This window comes from Cibotium barometz, chromosome 12 (assembly GCF_041138505.1).
Source record: "Cibotium barometz isolate CiBa-2024 chromosome 12, ASM4113850v1, whole genome shotgun sequence".
Taxonomy (NCBI): Eukaryota; Viridiplantae; Streptophyta; class Polypodiopsida; order Cyatheales; family Cibotiaceae; genus Cibotium; species Cibotium barometz.
In genome coordinates, this window is record NC_141057.1 from 7863429 (window position 1) to 7885694 (window position 22266).

General features: G+C 46.0%; 1 long non-coding RNA gene across 1 annotated transcript; it reads right to left on the minus strand.

Annotated features, from left to right (window-relative positions):
- Positions 1–16741: 16741 nt before the first annotated feature.
- Positions 16742–18903, minus strand: LOC147633012 (uncharacterized). Its single transcript, XR_015267035.1, has 2 exons — positions 18001–18903; positions 16742–17640 (listed from the first exon to the last, which is right to left on the minus strand). It is a non-coding gene; the product is annotated as an uncharacterized LOC147633012 (long non-coding RNA).
- Positions 18904–22266: the final 3363 nt, after the last annotated feature.

The following is a 22266-nucleotide window of genomic DNA, read 5'->3' on the forward strand; positions in this document are numbered from 1 at the left end:
GCTCATTCAGGTTCAGCAGAGCATGGGTCTGGAGCATTGCCTGATGCTCAAGAGGGGGGTAGTACCTCCACTCCCTTGATACAGACAGGCTCAGATGACATGTAGAGGTCGCTCGGTGCAGTTTTTGTCTCACCCGAAGGTACTGATGGTGGCTGACAGTACATCTGTTAATGGGACTTCTATGATATATGTGTACTAGTCACATTGGATATTGTGGATGTGTATGGTTCACAGTGGTATACAACTTGGACTACTACTACGCCATTGGTTTGCAGTGAATGATGTTACATGTGCATGGCTTAGAGAGATTGGGACGCTGATCTTGCCATATTGTATATTTCACTTTGGATATTTTGCTGTATCACCGGAATGCAATCGAGGACGCTTGCCATTTTTCAAGAGGGGGGTATGTCATGACCCTGTGAAAATGGAACAGCACAAGTGTGGGCATGGTGGTTGCTGAGCAAAAATATTAAATGATTCACATTTGGGGTGCCCGGACAAAGATAATGGTGTGTGGACATCTGCAGGTGTGAAGGGGGACCAGAACATTAATGAATTTTAATGTTTTATTCATGGGTGACCCCTAGGGAGCTTTAATAATTATTAAAGTTGGGGGCCTACGATAATTTTGTAGAGAGGCCACTCCACTTTTGGAGTTACACGCCTCTCTCATCTCTCTCTCTCTAGCTTTTTGGGAGTCGTGCATGAAACAAGCATGGACAAGGGGAGAGAAGCTGGTCGACTGCTGCATAGGGTGTTGCTGCTATTTTTGAAGAACAGGCCGTACAGCCAGGCCGTACAGCTCTGTATGGACAGTAGGTGTTGTGTACGGTTGCTGCAGGTACAGGCGGCAAAGGTCAGGCGGCTGTTACTCTGTTGCTGGCTGTTGCAGGTGGTTGTAGTTGTAGATTTAGGCGGCGCAGGCAGGTACAGTCCACGTGGCAGCTGTACGATTGCAAGGTACAGTTGTACGGGCAGAACAGGTGCAGTCGGCGCTCATTCAGGCTGTGCTGGCAGGAACAGACAGCAGGCGACTGCTCTGCAGGTACTAATCTATACTGTACAGGTGACTGCAGAGACTGTACGGACATGTAGAGTAGGGTTTTACTGCCCTGTACGGACACGTACAGCTGTTCTCAGTTCTGTTCAGACTTGGACAGTTGTAGGCAGAGCTTTTCCAGAGCTTGGTTGGTGCAAACAGTCAGGTGGTTGGAGGAGGAAGAGTACAGACAGTCGTTGACAAGTACAGACTGGTACGAACTGCTTCACGAGTGTAGAACCACGTGCTGATTTGGTAAGCTCTGAACTTGTCCATCTATCTTTCTTTCCATTGGCTTATGTCTGCTGCAGAGTTGTGCTATCTGGCCCCTTGTGAGAGGAGGGGTATGGCAGATTGAAAGGGTGGAAACAGAGATTGGACAGTGGATGTATGTTTGTGCTGAATTGTGGAACCATGTACTTGGGGTATGCCAGATGTGTGCTCAAGGCTGCCCTGTTGAATGGTCTTGGCTGATCAGAGGGACACACAGAGTGTTGCTTTTGTGGGACACAGATCTGTGTGTGAATCCTCTGTGCTAAGAGGTCTTGTGGGCTGCCAGATTGGACATACAGGTGTATTCTCCTGGCTGGTTTTGTTGTACTCAGCTTTACATCTTTTTGAATTTGAATAAAGAAATACCGAAAGGGGCGCCAAGCTTTGGGGCCAACAGGTGTCGTTCTCATTTCAGATTTGGGGCACTCTAGCTCCAATTAAATTTGTTTTTATATCTGGACTACAAGTGGAAAGGTGACTGCTAGTCTACCGCACTTTGGTTTCTACCAGAACCCATCATCAACTTTCTTAAGGGGGTGAGCTCGTGGTTGACTCGAGGAAAGTCATCCCTGAAAAATTCAGCAACATGTTTGATACAGAAGACGAATATTTTTATCATGAAGAGGAAGAGCAAGAGACCTCTCCTGAGAGAAATGAATCTGAGGATATTCTTGCAGGAGAACAGGCTGCAGATGATGAGCATTATGAGGATGTAACACAGCCAGAAGATGTGCTTGGTAAAGAGGAAGATGATGCTCAGTTTAAAACTCGTTTGGCCGGTGTTATGGATGTGTTTATGCAGCTCACACAAAGTGAGAAGTTTGCTGAATTTATGAGATCCCGTACAGAGCCTGAAAAGAAGAAGAAGACGGTGCGTTCTAAGAACCTTCCTCAGGGTCATAGTGGTGCCTTCCCACAGGATCCATCTTTTGGACAGTTTCCGAACATGCAGCATGCTTTTGGTGCTAATTCTCAGAGTTCCTTTTTCGGACAGCCATCTATTCCTCAGCAGACTATGCATTTGGTGGTGGCTCGGTGTTCCAATCTATGACTAGGGGTTATCCTCAGGGAGGCATGGGTATGCCAGGGACTTTTGGAGCTAATTTTCAGTCTGGTATGCAGGGGAATATGTATGGTGGTATGCAGTCCGAAATGCAAGGAAACATGTTTGGGGACATGCAACCAGGAATGCAAGGAAATATGTATGGGGGCATGCGGCCCGGTATGCATAATGGTATGTTTGGAAACATGGCTGGAATGTATAGCATGCGAGGTGTGGGAATTGGTAATGTTGACCCTATGATGGGCATGAATGCTGGGGGTAGCAATCTTGTGAAGCCACTTCCTTATGATAATCTAGCGCCTATGAATAAGGCAAAGGATTATAAGGAAGGAGGAGCTGCTGTGAAATTTGACACATTCAGTGGGGCCAAAGATAAGCTAAAAGCATTTACCTTTTTACAGCAATTTGATGCTGCTTTTTCTTGTGGTAATTACACGGAGTCTTCTAAAGTGAGAAAAGCTGCGACTTTTCTCAAAGGCAATACATTGCAGTGGTGGTCTACTCTTCTTTTGCAAGGCATAGCACCATCTACTTGGGTACAGTTTAAGCAAGTGTTCTCTTCCGTATGGCTCACATCTACTTTTGAGGTGGATGTAATGACAGCATGGCACAAGTTGGATGCATCAAAGTGTGAAAATCTTGAAGATTATAATAAGAAGTTTTGGGAAGCTTTACTCCTAGTTACTTCTTATCGTGCAGTGCCTTTGTCTGAGCAGGTAGAGAAGTATTGTTGTGGGCTGCCCAAGGAGGTGCGTGACTATTGCATAAAGACTCGAGTAACAAACATGTCACACATGATAGAGAATGCTATGACAGCTAATGCGTTACTCACTGGAGTCTCATCTGGATTTAAAGGCAGTAAGAACTCGAGCAAGAAATCTGAAAAGTCAGGGCATGCTTCGCGTGATGCAAAAGGGTCTACAGAGACGCGCTATAAGAAGTTGCCAATGCCCAAGAGAACTCCTGAGGAGAGACAGGCTTTGAGGGATGCTCGGAAATGTTTTCACTGTACAAAAGAGGGACATATGTCTTTTAATTGTCCCGAGAGAAAGTCTCAAAAGGACTCTGACAATAAAGGAGAGCCCAAGTCAAAGAAACCAAAACCGTCTGCAGGGTTAGTTCCTGATCCTGTTGGGGAACAGCCAGGTGGTGAAGAGACTGAGTTGTGCAGGGCATGGGGCAAAGTGAGAGATCAAAATGCCTTGATATTCTTTGACACAGGTGCTAGAGCCAACTTTATTTCACCGGATTTGGCTGGCCAATTGGGGATTCGTGCAAAGGAGATGGGGCCGTTATATGAGGCTAACATTAACATGGCTTGTCCAGGGTATGCAGAACCCGTCACTCCTATCATTGGGAAGCTCAGGCCATTTGCAGGGTTATGTGGACAGCGAAGAGTTTTTCATCATGCCACTTGATGGATGTGATGTTTTGTTGGGTATGCCCTGGTGCCACAGAGTACATGCGGTGGTGGATACATACAATAGGAAGATCACTTTGACTCATAGAGGGAAAGAACATGTTTTGGATGTAAAACTTAAAAAGGGGAATTTGTTCCTATTGTATCAGCTTCGGCAATTTCATCCGTAAATGAAAAAGCATCTTTCCGCGTACTTGATTTATGTAAAGGATGCAAAAGATGATGAGTCTAAGTCTAATTTGTCTATGCTAGATAAGGGCAGGACTGATTTCTTATGTGGGTTCCAAGATTGTTTTTCCGAGTCATTGCCAGGGGAACTTCCTCCGGAGAGGCCAGAAGATCATGCCATTGATCTTATTCCTAGTAGTACTCCACCAAATAGACCGCCGTACCGTGTTAGTGCAGCCCAACAAGAAGAAATTACGAGTCAGGTACAGGAGCTTTTGAATAAAGGGTTGATACAGCCTAGCTCATCACCCTTTTGCTCACCTGTACTCTTAGTGCAAAAGAAGGATGGTTCTTGGCGCATGTGTATTGACTACAGGGCGCTGAACAAGAATACCATCAAGAATCGATTCCCCATTCTGAGGATCGATGACATTTTGGACCGCTTTACAGGGCTCCACAGTCTTTAGTCGCAGACAGTGACTTGAAAAGCGGGTATCATCAGATACGTATTAGACCCGAGGATGTGCATAAGACAGCATTTCGAACCACGTTTGGGTTGTTTGAGTTCTTGGTTATGCCCTTTGGTTTGACAAATGCGCCTGCCACATTTAACAGAATGATGGACAGGATTTTCAAGCCTCATAGAGCGTTTGTAGGCACATTCTTTGATGATATGATTGTGCATTCACAAACTGAGGAAGAGCATAGAAGGCATTTGGCCATTGTGTTTGCAGAACTCAAGAACCATAGGCTGGTTATTAATGGCAAGAAGAGTGAGTTTTTCTTGCAAGAGATACACTTCTTGGGGCATATTGTGTCTAAGTATGGAGTCCGTATGGATCCATCGAATGTGGAAACAATTCTTAATTGGCCAGATTTGAGAACCGTGCATGATGTACGCAGCTTTTTGGGATTGTGTTCCTACTACAGGCGGCACTGTCAGAATATGCAGCGGAAATGATAACCAAACTTGGGTAGACAAGAGCAAGTAGACTGCAGAAAATAAACAGCACAAGAAACACAGAGAGATAGGTGTGTAAATTCTTCTCTATACACAAGATCCCGAGAAAACTGAATGAATGAGTGGTATAGGAAAGGGCCTATATATATGCCGCTGGGAGAGCAGTCGGCCAGCATAAAAAGTGCCCACGACTACTGAAAAAGTGCCCACGACTGCATAAATGCAGTCGGCCAGCAGAGAAGTGCCCACGACTGAGAAAATGCAGTCGGGCAGCAGTCCAGTAGCCCACGACTCACCTGTATGCAGTCGGCCAGCACTGGAGTGCTCCTGCCACCCTCTGGCAACCCTCCCGACCACTAGGAAAAATGGAAAAAAATACGGGGAGTGTGGAAAAATGATAAAACACCTTATACAGGGCGGGCACACCCACAAGAGAGGCCCTGGTGTATAAATATAGACAGGAGATGACTTCTAACACCCCCTCTCAGCTCCTGGCTGTGAAACCAACCCAAGGGAGCTGGAGTGCCGCCTGAGCGTAGCCTGAGGTAGAGACTTCGTGAAGAGGTCCGCCGCATTGTCCTCCGTCGAACAATAAAGTAGCAAGATGTCACCAGCCAAGATCTTCTCACGTACAAAGTGATACTGTATCTCTATATGCTTGGTCCGGGCATGGAAAACCGGGTTCCGAGCAATAGCTATACAACTCTGGTTATCGCACTGGATGACTGTGGGCTCCCTCTGTGGAAACCCAATCTCGCCTAGTAGCCTCCACAGCCATACAACCTCACAAGCAGCACCACAAGCAGCCCGATACTCTGCCTCTGTCGAAGAAAGGGCAATAGTTGGCTGCCTCTTTCTGCTCCAAGAAACTGCTCCTGAGCCGAGGGTAAAACTGTATCCTGAAGTAGATCTCCTCATGTCTGGATCTCCTCCCCAATCTGAGTCACTCCAACCTTGGAGCTTGACTCCATTCCCTCCTGTGTAAAAGAGTCCCAGATCCGTCGTACTTTGCAGATACCACAAGATCCGCAATCCTGCGTCCCAATGAGACTTCAATGGCGTCTGCATAAAAGAGCTCAACAGCCCCACGGAGAAGCTCAAGTCCAATTTGGTGTTCAGCAACCAGATCAATGAACCAACCAACTTCCGGTACTGCGAGGCATCAACTGGCTCACAAGGATCTGTAACGGTTAACTTTGTGTTCGGGTCCATCGGTGAGGTAATAGGCTTGCAGTTCTCCATCCCAAAGGCCTCAAGCAACTCATGAACATACCGCTGGTGAGAGACCAAAAACCCCCTCTAGGTCTGCCAGATCTCCAATCCCAAAAAGAAGTGGAGTAAGCCTAAGTCTGTCATCTCAAACCCCTTTGACAAGGCAACCTTCGTCACTCCAATGTGCTCCACATGACCGCCGGTGAGAATGAGATCATCCACATAAAGGATGATAAGCGTGACCATGCCGCGTTCCCGAAAGAGATACACGTTCGGATCTGTAACCGATCTCTGAAATCCAGTCCGAATAAAGAAGGAATCAATCTTCTGATTCCAAGCCCTGGGAGCCTGCTTAAGACCATACAAGGCCTTACGTAACCTGTAAACCATCCCTTCCGATCCTGGAACAATAAAGCCTGGAGGCTGCTCAACGTACACCTCCTCCTGTAGGTCACCATTAAGGAATGCAGATTTTACATCCATTTGATACACGGGCAACCTCCGAGAAAAAGCAAGGGCTAGAACGGTCCGAATCGTGGACATCCGCACTGTCGGTGTAAAGGTATCCTCGTAGTCGATGCCTGGCCGCTGAGCATAACCTTTAGCCACAAGCCTGGCTTTGTGTTTGTCCACCGACCCATCAGACGCGTATTTGGTCTTAAAGACGCATTTGACACTAATGACTGACCGCTTCGACAGCCTCGGTACCAACTCCCAAGTGTTGTTCTTCTCGATGGCATCAAGTTCCACCTGCATGGCTTTCCTCCAAGTATCCTGTGAAAGGGCTTCCTTTACGGAAGTGGGCTCTTTATCCCGCATGATACGAGACATCAAAGCATAGTTCACCTGAAGAAGCTCTGCTGTGTTGCTTTTATCTCGGACTCGATGTGATCTTCGAGGGCCATCCTCTGTGGTCACTCGGAGGGTAGCTCTGTGACACCGGACTCCGGAAGGGTGTCTAACAACCACCTAGGTACTCGAACAGATCGTGGAGCGTCCTGTGGTCGCAGGGGCTCTACTCCAGCTGCGGGCTCAACCTCCTGTGATGACTGAGGTGGATCAACTGGAATGATAGACTGGGAATCATCATCAGACTCCTCTGGATCTCCAAGAAGTGGCGGCTCCTCGACAGTGGATGCTGGAACATGCTCGTCAAAGACCACATCCCGGCTGACAACAATCTCGTTCCTATCTAGATCATACAACCTGTATCCCTTGGAAAGAGAGTTATACCCCACAAATACCAGCTTGTGGGACGTCAAGCTTCCCGCTCTGCTTCTTCGGAATATGTACACACGCATCACTCCCAAAGACACGGAAGTGCGAGACATCGGGTTTCCTGCCAAAGTATGTTAGAAGTCATCTCCTGTTTATATTTTTACACCAGGGCCTTTGTTGTGGGTGTGCCCGCCCAGTATAAGGTGTTTTATCATTTTTCCACACTCCCCGTATTTTTCCCTATTTTTTCCCATTTTTCCTAGTGGTGGGGAGGGTTGCCAGAGGATGCCAGGAGCACTCCCAGTGCTGGCCGATTGCATGTTTCTCAGTCGTGGGCTACTGGACTGCTGGCTGACTGGAGTTTCTTAGTCGTGGGCACTTGTCTGCTGGCCGACTGCATTTATGCAGTCGTGGGACCATTTTCAGCAGTCGTGGGCACTTTATATGCTGGCCGATTGCTCTCCCAGGGATGTATATATAGGCCCCTTGCCCCCACCACTTCCTCATTCAGTTTTCTCGGGATCTTGTGTATAGAGAAGAGTTTACACACCTATCTCTCTGTGTTTCTTGTGCTGTTTATTTTCTGCAGTCTACTTGCTCTTGTCTACCCAAGTTTGGTTATCATTTCCGCTGCATATTCTGACATGGTATCAGAGCCCTAGGCTCTAGACAGATCTTGGGCGTTTTTCTGAGCAAGAGGGGGAGCGTTAGGCTGCTGATTGGTGGACTGTTTTGGGCTGAACGGGAAGAGAAGGTGCAAGAGGAAGGCGGGCTTAGGTGCTGGTTGGACAGCCACTTGCAGGTTTACAGATTTTTTTTTTCCCCACCCACCCACCCTTTCAGGTTACTTTCCGCGATGGCAGATTTACTAGAGATGGCTGAGAAGCACGTGAAGATTCCGACTCTCCCCACGTTCCCAGTGGATCGTCAGTTGGACGGGTCCAATTACGGCATCTGGAAGGTCATGATGGAGTCGGTTCTGGACTCATATGACCTTGCTGATTTTATCATCATCGGGGTTCCACGGCCGGAAGCTGAGGAAGGGGAGTTACTGTCGACGAGGAAGGACCACGAGGCACAGGCACACATGTGGGATCGTGTCAACGCCAGGGTCCGGTCGTTTATTTTCCTCAATTGCACACCACAAGTGATCAATCATGTGAAGCACATGACGCTGGCGAGAGGCATATGGGAGCACTTGGCTTCTTTGTATAACAGGGTATCCCCCATGAAACGGATCTCCTTGGAAGTGCAGATGCGGGTTATGAACCCTGCAAAGTCTTCGACGATGAGGGAACACATCAACAAGCTGCAGGCCCTTCAGCAGGAAGTCCTACAAGCTGGGAAAGAGATATCATCTGAAGATATGGCCATCACTTTGCTTTCCCACTTGCCTGGTCAGTATTCTGCCTTCTATTCCTCGTTGATCACGAGTGGCAGGCTCAGCACCATTACTTGGGAGGAGCTTGTGCCAATGGTCTTGGACCAGGAGGAACGTTTCACGAACCCTCCTCACGGCGGAGGTTCGGAGGCCTTAACTGGCCAACGGTCGAAAGGCCGGAGTAACAACAAGGGCAAACGGAAGGCTTCACCGGAGAAGTCTTCTGAGAAGAAGCCTGATCCAGAACGAGAGAAGCTGAAGGCCGAAAGATCTTGTAATGATTGTGGCGAGAAAGGCCACTACTCGAGGATGTGCCCTAAGCGGATAGGGAAGAGTGCTGATTCCTCAGCCTCAGCTGCAAAGACTTCGGCATTTGTGCACTTAGAGATGGTGGACTCCGATGCTTCATCATCTTCGAGCAAGGAGGCAGTTGGCTTCACCGCGAAGGATAACCGGGAATGGATTCTCGACAGTGGTGCTTCCAGGCACATGACTCCATCCCGTGACTTCTTTCTGGATCTGAAACGGCAGTCAGGTCGTATCTTTATTGGCGATAACTCCACTATTCCGATACATAGTGAGGGCCGGATGGAGATTATTCCCGATGGCAAGGGGGACAAGCATGCTTCCCGTGTTCTTTATGTCCTTGCTCTGGGTTTTCATCTTCTGTCAGTGCATGAGGTATGCAAGACTGGCTTTCGGGTGGAAATTGAGGAGCATTCAGTTGCTCTAAGGGACCGTGAGATAGGCAAAGTTGTTTGGGAAGGCGGTGTGGAGAATGGCATCTACAAGCTCTCTGCACTCTCCTCATTGACAGGTTCTCAGGTCGGAGATTTGTGGCACTTTCATTTTGGCCACTTAAATGTGGATGCATTGAGGCGCGCCTTCCGGGACCAGATGGTGGTTGGCTTGCTAGATGTTGGTAGTAGGCAAGGACGTTGCAGTTCTTGCATACGTGGTAAGCAGCATAGGGAATCCTTTCCGAAAGCAGGCTTCCAGGCGGGCTTCGAAACCTTTTGCATTTCTGTGATGTCTTTTTCGCGGTCAGCCATACATGTCTTCAAAGTGCCTTCGTATGATGCAACTGTTGTGCCAATCTCCCGGAGCATGTCGTCTTTCCATTTCTGCTCTTTTTTCATTTCCGTGTGCATCAAGGCTTGGGCTAATTCCATCTCAACCCATACTTGGGCTTGCATTTCTCCCTTCAATTGGACATATATCTCTTCCTTCAACGTTTCCTATATCACTTTCCTTTGGGCATGCATCTGCTCGGTCCATTCCTTTTCAAGCTCCTGTCGCATGGTGTTCATCTCTGTCCTTATGTGAAGCTGTATCTCCTCATAAAGGGCCTCATCTCGTCGGGCCATCTTCGCAAGCCTTCGTGAGCCAGGGGACATGATCCCTTCCCTCAGTCTTCTCTGCGGTAGGTATTTGGTGCCTTCGTGGGGGTGTGAAAGGTTATCTCACCATCCTGTTCTCCCTCCAAGGGTTGAGACATGTTTTCCACTAGTTGCTGCCTTGGGGGCCTGAGCAAGGATAGGTGGGAAACCGGGGGGCGGCTGCCTACGCACAACTCACAGGAGAGAGGCGGGCAGCGCAAGGGTGGGTGGGAAACGGGGGGCAGCTGCCTACGCACAAGTCACAGCAGAGAGGCGGGCTACAGAGGTGCGCATAGAGTAGAGGCGCACAAGTTAGAGCAGAGAGGCAGGCAAAGGTGCGTAGGTTGGTGCGCACAGAGTTGAGCAGAGAGGCGGGCTACAGAGGTGCATATAGAGCAGAGGCGCAACAGGTCATCTCAGCAGAGAGGCGGGCAGAGGCGCAGCAAAGAGGTGCACATAGAGCAGAGGCGCAACAGGTCATCTCAGCCATAGGAGCAGGTCGCGCTACCAGAGAGAGAGAGAGAGAGAAAGAAGGAGAAAAAAAGGTGTATTAACGTCTACTAGAGGCCGAACTCGACCTATGAGACAAATCAATGTACAACTGTCAATGTCTTCTAGATGTCCAGAAAAAAAAAGGACAAAATGAACATGAAACAAACTATGAAAGTACTGAGCTAGTGGGGGGTGTGATGGATGGAGCACTACTGCTAGAGGCTCAGTATGCAACCTATATGCGTAGGGTATACAAGAATGCAATGCAGATCTGTCTAGCTCCAACCAGTACCATAATGGGGGTGTAATATATGATACGTAGGCGATGGCGAGACAAAAATACCTCAGAGCATGATCTCCGGGTGTGAGTGTAAGTGAGCTAGCCGCTCCTGGATATGGTGCTGATGTTGAGCCTGTATCTCTGTGATCTCCCTCTGATGTAGTCTGGGAGTCTGGTAGCTTGGTGCTCTCGGTCTCCGTCTGGCTCGGAGGTACGCAGTGCGCTAAAGTGTAACCCCCTCCTGTGTCAGGATAGGCACTGGGATAGATCTCTGGAAGAAATCAGTGAGCTGGAGCTATCGCACCCCTCCTTGTGGTATGAGTCCGTAGAGCAGTGTCTCTCTGTGGCGCTGTCTCTAGCAAGAACTAGCCAAATCTGCGCTGGTCTGTGGACTCCATGATCTGGCGGAGTGAGGGATATCCACTGAAGATGGTGGTGTATCTCTCTCTAATGACACTATATGCTCTGCATCTGCATACGTAATGTTTCTCACTCAACCTCCTCCTGGCATAGTCTGCATATCCTCTCTGCTCTGGGGATCCGTGCTACCCTACCTGCCTCAATCTCAAGCTAGTGTGATGACACTCTGAGCTGGCCAATCACCACTCGAGCACTGTGAGGCATGTACACATCCATGTATCCAGGTCTCTGTATGAATCCATCCGTTGAGATACGCATAAACTGATCTCTGTAGTATAGCATCTTCGGCGGTAGAGGCTGAATGGGTGTAATCCAAGTCTCTTGAGTGTATCGCTGCCATAAATCCTGCCGAAGGACTCTGTTCCTCTCATTGTGAGAGAGCTGGTACTGGAAAGGTGTCAGGTGATCTATGTCAAGACCATGATGAGTGAACCATTGTATCATCTGTGAATACCATGATCTCCTATCTCCACTCTCTGCGAGCTGCTTGGACGCTTTAAAAGCTCTATGTGAGAGTCGATCTGATGGCATATCTCTGATCCTCTGTGTGAAGCAGATCGTCTGGAAGAGGGCCTCTACTAGCATAGGAGGTGCAGCAAACTCCGTCCGGACAATGCCATGTGGGACGGAGGGTTTGTTGCGGATCATCCGTGAGAGCATGAGAATCTGAGGCCTCTCTATTTGAGACCATGTGGAGGTGGCGAGCCTAGGTGCCCATATTGCTGCAGCATACATCAAAGTAGGGGTGACTAGTGTGTCAAACAACCACCCCTTCGTGTGGGGCTCTTGGAAGTGTGCCTGGTGACACTGTCTCTCTAGCATGGCCAGAGCTGCATACCCTCATGTGAGTCTATCCCTGGTTGCCTGTGCCATAGTAAATCTTACTGGCGGAGTCGTAAATGTAATCCCCAGGTACACATGAGTCTACCACCTCTACCTGTCCTCCTGCTAGTGTGAAGATGGCTTCTCGTCGAACCAGCCCTGAGGTGTGGAAAGTCATGGCCTTGGTTTTCTCAAGGTTCACTGTTAGCCCCCTTTGTGTGTAGAAGTCACCGAGTGCATGGAGATGGTGCTGTAGTCCCATCCACGACTCAGAGACCAGAATAATATCATCTGCATATGGCATAATGTGGACTGTGGTACCTGAGATGTCTACCCCGTCCCCACCGCCGTGACCAATGAAGTCAGCCACCTCATCGATGTATAGCCCAAATAGTGTAGGAGAGAGTGGGCATCCTTGCTTCACACCTATGGTGCTAACAATAACATCAGATAGCCCCCCGGGGCATCGTATGCGCCCAAAGACCTGCTCATATAAAGCATAGATGCCCCAAACCATCTCTGATGGGATCCCCAATGACTGTAGGCGTTGGAAGAGTCTCTCTCGTGGCACCGTGTCAAATGCTTTGCAGAAATCCACAAAGCAGGAGTATAATCTCTTCTCCGCGCCCTAGCCTGGTCAATCAGACATATCGGAGTGAATGTATGGTCAATAGTGGAGAAAGCTCGTCGGAATCCAGCCTGCCCTGGTGCCCCTCCTCCTCTGCATATGAGCTCAACTCTGCCTCGAGCACTGCGCCATAAAGTTTGGCCAATGTATGACCAATCATGATAGTCCTGTAGTTGCTGGGGTCTAGCATGTCTCCCGCTTTGTGGAGAGGCACGATGGTGTGCATAGTCCACTCAGCTGGTAGGCCCTCCACTAGTGCCCTATTAAAGAGGTGAGCAACAAAGAGTCCCAGTGTGTCAGCTGCATAAATAAGATGCTCACTCTGTATACCTGTGTGGTCAGCCGATCTCCCATGTTGTAACCGGCGGATAGCTCTCTCTACCATCGAGGCGGTAAAGAAAGTAGAGGTGGTAGGGCGGGATTCCTGTGGCTGTGGTATGGGCGGCTGATGAGGAATATGGTAGAGGCTCTTTGCATATGTGTGCCATGTGTGTGGATCCTCAATCGGGGTACGAGGGCGAGGCTCTCTCATCCTGCGCCATGCAGTGGCTGCATCTCTGCTCATGAGTAGGTGGTATAGTATTGTGCCTCCTCATGCATGCCTCTTATGGCGTGTGAGGATCCTCATCTGTCGGCTCGCCTATCTCTGTGTAATGGTCCCCAGTGCTCTCTGCACTCATCATCATACCACCGATTCTGGGGCATGCTCTCTCTACCATCGAGGCGGTAAAGAAAGTAGAGGTGGTAGGGCGGGATTCCTGTGCTGTGGTATGGGCGGCTGCTGAGGGATATGGTAGAGGCTCTTTGCATGTGTGTGCCATGTGTGTGGATCCTCAATCGGGGTACGAGGGCGAGGCTCTCTCATCCTGCGCCATGCAGTGACTGCATCTCTGCTCATGAGTAGGTGGTATAGTATTGTGCCTCCTCATGCACGCCTCTTATGGCGTGTGAGGATCCTCATCTGTCGGCTCGCCTGTCTGTGTAATGGTCCCCAGTGCTCTCTGGGCACGGAGGTGTCTATATAGCTCTCTGCACTCATCATCATACCACCGATTCTGGGGCATGCTCCCAGATCTATCTCTGTGTGCAATGTGTGTATGATGGGGGAAGCTGCGGGTGGCGGCCATAGGTAGTAGAGATGACAGTTGGGTGGTGAGTGTGTCTAGAGGTGACAGGGGATCCATCTGGAATAGCCCGTTATATACATGATGCTCATATATGTCTGCCAAGTCATGGGTGAAGTAGAAAGTTGTATGCAATGCCTGTGGGGGGTGTGTGGGTGCTGGTGTGGAGCTCGCTAGTGACAGTAAGAGGTATGTGTGATCCGCACCAATAGGACGGGGGGATGGTGAAAGATGTCACTGCTTGTGTGGTCTCAGTGCATGTTCACTAACGTTTCCAAATGTTAGTGAACGTTTCAAACGTTTGGAACGTTTGGATTACATCCAAACGTCGTTCGGATGCAACTATGTTCCACGCAGTCAACCACAGTATGTTTGCCAACCCTGTTCCCAAAAAACGTGACCTTTACTTAGTATGCTGGTAAGCTGGACCTTGTTGTTGTCCATTCATGCATACATTAGTTTGTAGCCACTTATTGTATTCCTCTTGTAACCCATTTGGGGTCTTTAAGGAATCAACATAACTATTTAAGTGTGAATTTAGACAAGATGACAAGTTGATAGACCATTCCAACATTCACATCAACAAGAAAATAAACATAATAAGATGTTGGACACCACATTGGTGGCCCGGAATGGGCCGACCACCCCCTCTGTAATACTTATATTAGCAAAGGAGTATTTATGTACAAGCTGAGGGTGTCACTTGGGACCAATAGATTTTCCTAACATGAAACATAAAAGCTACATAATAAACAATACCCAAGGATGGGTGCTTGGGGAATGTGTTCCCAGAGTACTCTTCCTGTAACATGCAGCGGAAGTATTCGTATTGGAGGATCCTGTCACACAAATGCTCACACCCTCTTCTGTATCCTGAGTTTCGCGAGTTTAGCAATCCACTTTAATGACTTCAAACTTTAAAGAGATGGAGAGAGAGACTAAACACGTATGGGGTCCCGAATTACCCACTGAAGGGCCCCCTATCCCGTTACCGAGATAGTATTTGCTTTATTATCTTTAAAGAGATTAACGGTGTGACTGACGATAGACCTTTGAAGACCAAGTGTTGGGCTGAACTGTACATTGTTGTAGAAGCACCAAAGATGTCCAATCTCGAGCCTATGCACTCTTCCCAATGGAATGAGAAGGGGATGCAAAGCTGAGACTGAGTTCAAAATGTCCCCTTTTTATATGAGACAAGTGCACTTCTCCATTTTCCCTAGTATTTCTTTGCTTTCTCCTCACTCCCTACTTTTCCTAGTATTTCTTTGCTTTCTCCTCACTCCCTACTTTTCCTTGTGCACTTTGACATTACATTACATTTCTTGTGCTCTTTGGCACTACATTTCTCAACACATACTATCACTTGAGCTTGATTTCTCAACACTCTCCCTCAAGCTCAACTTTCTTGATATCCATTATACCATAAACTTAACCTTACTAATGATAAACTTCTATGTTAGGTTCTGAACAATGACTTTGATGCCCATGCCCCAAATTGGCACTTGACTACTCCAATGATGAGAGATCCTGTGCTCTTATGCCAAATTGTTGTGACTTGCTTTACTAACTTGATCCACTTATGAGCTAAGAGATTATCTAAATGACCAATGCCCAAATCTATTTATTTGATATTATACTATTGGTCTGCTAATGCATGAAAGTCCCATGAGACTGAATATAATGAGTGAATTGTTGATGTGGCTATATACCATGCTGTCGACCAATAGAATTGCCCCACGATTGAGCATGCTTTGCATTTTATGCTATGTCCTCCAATGGGCAGCCTCATATCTCTAGACCATAGCCCTATATAACCTATAAAGGCTGCGCTTTTCTCTAAACGAACCTATGATTGGCTTGGCTCAAGACTTGGCTGCAAGTACTGTGATGCTTGTTAGATGGCCTTTGCCTTCTCCATGGCCTCAAAACAGAGCATTGTTCACCATATTCTCTACATGTAGAGAAACCAAACACACGCCATATCCTTTTCTGCAGATCCACCTTCCAAGAAAAAAAACATGCGCAACTGGTTGATCATTTCGCATATAAGCAGCATGTATTATATAGTTACTACAGAGAGCCTCTCCACACGACAAGATTCGTGCTCAATTTAATTTTTGTTATGTAGAGGTTCTCCCACCGGTTCTCTAGTTTTTTTGTTGCGAGTAATAACACACATTAAAAACTCTGGTTTCTACTGATATGCGTGCTGAGGCTCTCCCATAAAAAAACGTGCCATGTGCTTTACTTTCCAACTTCTCTTCATGTGTTTTTAAAACAAAATGATTGGCCATCTCATATTTTCTATTTTTAACCATAATCCCCTCTAAGCATGGGTTCACACGCGACTTTACACATAAGTAATTCTCATTCTATGTGTAAGTTTCATGTAGAATGCATAGCTAGATCTTTCCAGTGTCTAGCTGGCCATAGTTTCTTCCATGTAATTCCATACCCTCACTAGTATGGTCTTCCCGTCACCTATTTACATCAAAACACCCATAAAATCAAGTTCCCATGCTTCCACCCTTAGCATATATTTCAACAAGAATGCCACCAGCAATGGCACCAAGTGCAAAACTCTCAATGCAGCAATCCAAATCCTTATTTAACAAAATTTGAACTAAAGTGTTTACACACGCGAGTAGAGACATCACTTGCCCATGGCATCCATCCTCTAGCAGCATCAAACACACACTCTTTATATGTACACTACCATTAACAAAAAAACCATGTCATATTGCCCAACCCCTGGTATGCAGAACATTCATGTCCTCGCACTTGGATCAAAAACAAGTCGCGGGATCACATGCCCAACCCCTCTTGGATTAAATGGAAAATGCATCTCCAACTCATTCTTTTGAACACAAATGTCATTTCTAAGATCAAACTATGTGCCTTTCAAAATAGGGCCACCCATATAGTGAACTTCCACATGCTCAAAGGTAACCACATGCATATCACCATCTCTATCAACCACCACAAATGAACCCTCGTTGATAGAGGAATCAACAACCTCATCAACATGTGCCTCAAACCCAAAGTCATGGTCTTCATGTTTGACATATTCATCAAAAAGAGCATCCTCTAGCTCACTAGTTAGGTCCTCAATGTCAAAGCATCCAACATCAACCAAAGCAAGCACTTGTGGTGTCACCATTATCTCACACTCTTCCAAGCTTGTATCAAAAGCACTATCATCATCACAAACTGTCTCCGCAAGAAAATCTTAATGCTGCATAGATTCCTTACACTCCTCTTTGCCTATCTCATCCATGTGACATTCATGTGAGGCATTCTCTTCTTCAAAAGGAGCTCCCAAAATTCCATCCAAGAATTCCACATCATTGCCTTGCTCATGCATAGCTGGCTCACCATATCGATTAGCTTCAAGGGTTTCACACAAGTCCACTCCAGTACATGTATCCTCAAAAAGGCATGTTATGCCGCCATCATCAAGGTTGTCTAGCAACTCTAAACTGCCAGCATCATCATGCTTGGAGTCATCCAAATAACCCTCTTCAAAGAAATCATCACCCACAAGATCTAACAAAGGGAACATGTCATCCTGAATAACATGTGAAGCATTACCATCCAACTCATCACTTTCACACACATAAGAATGATGCATTTCCAATCCATCATTGCTGTTGCTTTCCTGTACCATCTGTGGATTCAAGACCATAGGCATCTCTCCAAGGCTCTCCTCACCTTGCAAAATAGACTCATCCTCGTCCAAGCTCTCATGTGATCACTAGGCAAAACACACAGATCTTCCTCATCCTCAGTGACAATCTCCCATGCATCATCATCACTCTCTTCCACTTTATCTATCTTTGACACATATTCACTCATGGCAAAACCTATATAATCAATGACATCCACATCATTGTTTCCACATACATTCTCATGAACGTTCTGTAGGTCATCACACAAATGTATGCACTCTTGCATAGATGCCTTCTAAAATGAGAAAATAGACCATGCTTTAGCAAAAACCAACTCCCTTGATCTTTATGACTTTGCTCAAAACCAAGCATATGCATCATCAAGTAAACCTTGATAGGCAAAACCTGTAGCATGAAAATCATCATAGATCTCATAGGCATACAACCTGCTTTCAACATGCTCAATCCTTGTCAACACATCCTCTCCTGGCAAACCATGAAACCATAATGGCATATCCTCCATCTGCAAAGACAATGAACTAACCACTATCAAAGATCCTGCGTTGATCACCAAGTGGGCTCCAAGATGGTAACCAAAGCATAAACATTGCTCTTCAAAAATCCTCATTAGTGGGGGCACTAAAAGATATATGAGCTCTCGGGGGTGGCCTCTATATCACGTCTCATAGCTACACAAGTGAAAGAGAAAAAAAGATGGCTATTTTCACAGGTTTAAACCATTCTTACATAGAACTTGTTCAAGATATCAATATATCAAAAACACCCAGCCAAAATATCTATACGTATGCAAGGGGCACCACCCTTGGTAGTAGGCAAGGGACCTTACACCACAAAAAGGGTTCCCTTAACATCAAGAAAATATCTTCACATTCAAAAAATAACAAAGAGAACACCCTCTTGAGATCCATTATACCATAAACTTGACCTTAGGGATGAACTTCTATGCTGAGTCCTGAAGGTTGACTTTGATGCCCCAAATTGGCACTTGACTGCTCCAATGCTGAGATATCCTGTGCTCTTATGCCGAATTGTTGTGACTTGCTTTAGTTACTTGATCCACTTATGAGCTAAGAGATGATCTAAATGACCAATGTCCAAATCTATTTATATGAGATTATACTACTGGTCTGCTGATGCAAGAAAGTCCCATGACCGAATATAATGAGTGAATTATTGATGTGGCTGTGTACCATGCTGTCCGCCAATAGAACTGCTCCACGATTGAGCATGCTTTGCTTTTTATGCTATCTCCTCCAATCGGCAGCCTCATATTTCTAGACCGTAGCCCTATATAGCCTACAAAGGCTGCGCTTTGCTCTAAACAAACCTGTGCTCAAGACTTGGTTGCAAGTACTGTGATGCTTGCTAGATGGCCTTTGCCTTCTCCATGGCCTCAGAACAGAGCATCGTTCACCATATTCTCTACATGCAGAGAAACCAAACACGTGCCATATCCTTTTTTGCAGATCCACCTTCCAAGAAAAAAAAAACATGCGTAGCTGGTTGATCATTTCGCATGTAAGCAGCATGTATTACAGAGAGCCTCGCCACGATAAGATTCACGCTCAATTTCTTTTTTGTTATGTGGAGGTTCTCCCACCGGTTCTCTCTAGTTTTTTTGTTGCAGGTAATAACACACATTGAAAACTCTGGTTACTATTGATATGCGTGCTGAGGCTCTCCCACAAAAAACCGCGCCATGTGCTTCACTTTCCAACTTCTCTTCACGTGTTTTTAAAACAAAATGATTGGCCTTCTCATATTTGCTATTTTTAACCATAATCCCCTCAGCATGGGTTCACATATTTATCCCAAGTCCATGCGACTTTACACAAGTAATTCTCATTCTGCAAGTTTCATGCAGAATGCCTAGCTAGATCTTTCCAATGTCTAGCTGGCCATATTTTCTTCCATGTAATTCCATACCTTCACAAATATGGTCTTCCCATCACTTATTTACATCAAAACTTCCATAAACTCAAGTTCACATGCTTCCACCCTTAGCATATATATCAACAAGAGTGCCACCAACAATGGCACCAAGTGCAAGACTCTCAATGCAGCAATCCAAATCCACATTTAACAAAATTGAAACTGAAGTGTTTACACACGGTAGAGACATCACTTGTCCATGGCATCCATCCTCTAACATTAAAAACACACTCTTGATATGTACACTACCATTAACGAAAAAACCATGTCAACGTATGGTTCTTCTCTTTTTGTTTCCTTAAAATTAGGAGTCTTTTGAACTATGAAAGGGCCCTTTTGATTAAGAATCCATTAGCAATGGACCAAAAGGAAGAGGGTGGTGTGTTGAATTGGGCCCCTCTAAAAATTAGGGGGGGCTAGTTTGTCCCCCTCATTACTACTTTGTCCCCAGTGAGAGAGGGTAAAGGGGGTCCCTTACTCTTAGGCTCCTCAATTGTGACCTTATTATTGAAGTGCAAGGGGAAGGAAGGGAAAGTAATCAACTAATTGCATACTAGAAGAGATTCATGAAAGAGACATGAAAGAGAGAGAGAGGATTCTACTTATACCATATGTAATAATCACATAAAAGAGCTAATTAGGACTAAGACAACATATCACAATAAATATCTTCATAATACTAGAATTTCATTGCAATCCATAAATTCAACAACACATAAACATAGGGAATATAGTAGAGAAGGAGAAAAGCTACACTATAAGTGATAGCAACAAGATATGGAAACACTACTCTAGGCAAACTATCATCAATTATGAATGAGAAAACTTGTCTCCAAGAGTGAGCAAGAGGGTTACAAGAGGGCTCCTTTTATATGAGCTTTCTCACCATGATCTCACAAATTACACTTTCCAATAGTAGAAGCCTTCAATCTAGGACTGTATAAGCCCGAATGTCACCATCACATGTCCTTCTTGGCTACTTTTGACATGTGTTCCTCTGATTTCTTTAATCAAAGAAATGTTGACTTGGGAGATAAGATCTAAGCCCACATTGATCCCACACAAGGGCCCCTCATGTACACATGTCAAAAATCTCCTTAATCCACATGGGACTTCTAGAAGGATTCTTCTCTATTATGCATCCTTCCACACTCCTCCACACGCCATCCACAAGCTTCCACCCTCCACAAGCCTTGCATGTGTTTGCCATCTTGTTTTATTGGAGTTACCAAGCCAAGTAGACAAAAGTCCCACTCCTATTTTATGACTCATCACTAATTTATAAAACATTAGCACTATTTCCCATACCAATGTATTTATCATCCATACAAATGGTATTTACAAGGTAGCACTCCACTCATTCTCACACCCAATACATAATATTACATAAAATCCTTCATGTGAAACAAGATATTTGGAGCCAAATCACCACTAAACCATTGAAGACGAGTCACCAAGCTGCCATGCTAAGCCGCCAACTTCACATACAAGCCTCCCATATTGTCATAAGCCTTATGAGAAAGCATCCTTATAAGCATTAGCTTCCCGATTCCCGCACAAGCCTCTTCTTGGTGAGCATTACCAAAGGTCAGGTTGCACATGAATAAACACCACATATATGTATCATAAATTAAAATAAAGAAGCCTCGACAAAAGGAAATGTTTAGTATTATAGTATCCTTGTGCTTCAAGTACTTTCAATAGTATCCATTTGCGAGTAACCCTTTGATTTGTTGGTACGAGACGAGCGACTTGATGGCTTGTAATATGGCCCTTGGCATTGGCGGCGTGTGACCTTGCATGCCATTGGCTTGGACTTTTGGTGTTCCCATTTGGATGCTTCCATTGCTGGCACTTTGGGTCTCCACTGCATTACCTTTACAGCTTGGCTGCTCTTTCTTTGGAACCATCGACCATTTACCTTTGATGTCCTCCTTCTTCTTAGGTGATAACACCTGCTTGGATGTAGGTGAAATCTTGGAGTTGTTCCCCCCAAGTTGGTATCCTCTTCTTACTGCTGCTGTTGAATTCCCCATGGTAGCTTTAGTCCTTTTCCCTGAATTTATAGCTCAACGGTCTTTTCTTTCCATTGGATTGTGCAGTTGGTGTTGCAAATCCAAGTTCTTCCAAGCAACACCTACTCTTCCATTGAACTTGGGAAGCATCACTACTCTTCCATTGAACTTGGCAGGCATCACCATAAACCTTTCGACTAAGCAATTATTGCTAAGGGAAGCATCAAGCTCTAAAATACCCATTGCCTTTCTAGTTTAAAACCCTACTCCATGCACTTGAGCATTGGTTGGAGTTAGTGTGTTGGTTAGCCAAGTTGCTCTCCCAGGTCTTATAAGATACAAGGTTATGACTAGCCCCCCCGGTATTAATCATGGCCAATGTAGGCACATTTTTGTTGTCAACATACAAGTTTCAAGTTAAGGCATGCAACCTCTATTTCTATACTCCCCTCATCCACAAGGGTGAGGTTTGCCATGTTGATGTTCAATGTTGACATTCAATGTTTGTTTATTTCTTCACTCCTTGTTTTTAGCTCTTGTTGTTCTCCTTCTTGAGCCTTAGTTTCCACCACCACAGCTCTTCTTTTCATCTCTTGTTGTTGTTGTTTCTCATGTTATTTGCAATGAATCTGTGCTAGCATGTCTTGAGTCAATGGCCCATAGTATTTCTTCAATTTACTACCATTGATATACCCTTCCATATCTATTCCGTCAAGGGTCTCGATCCTTGTTGATCCTTGAGGA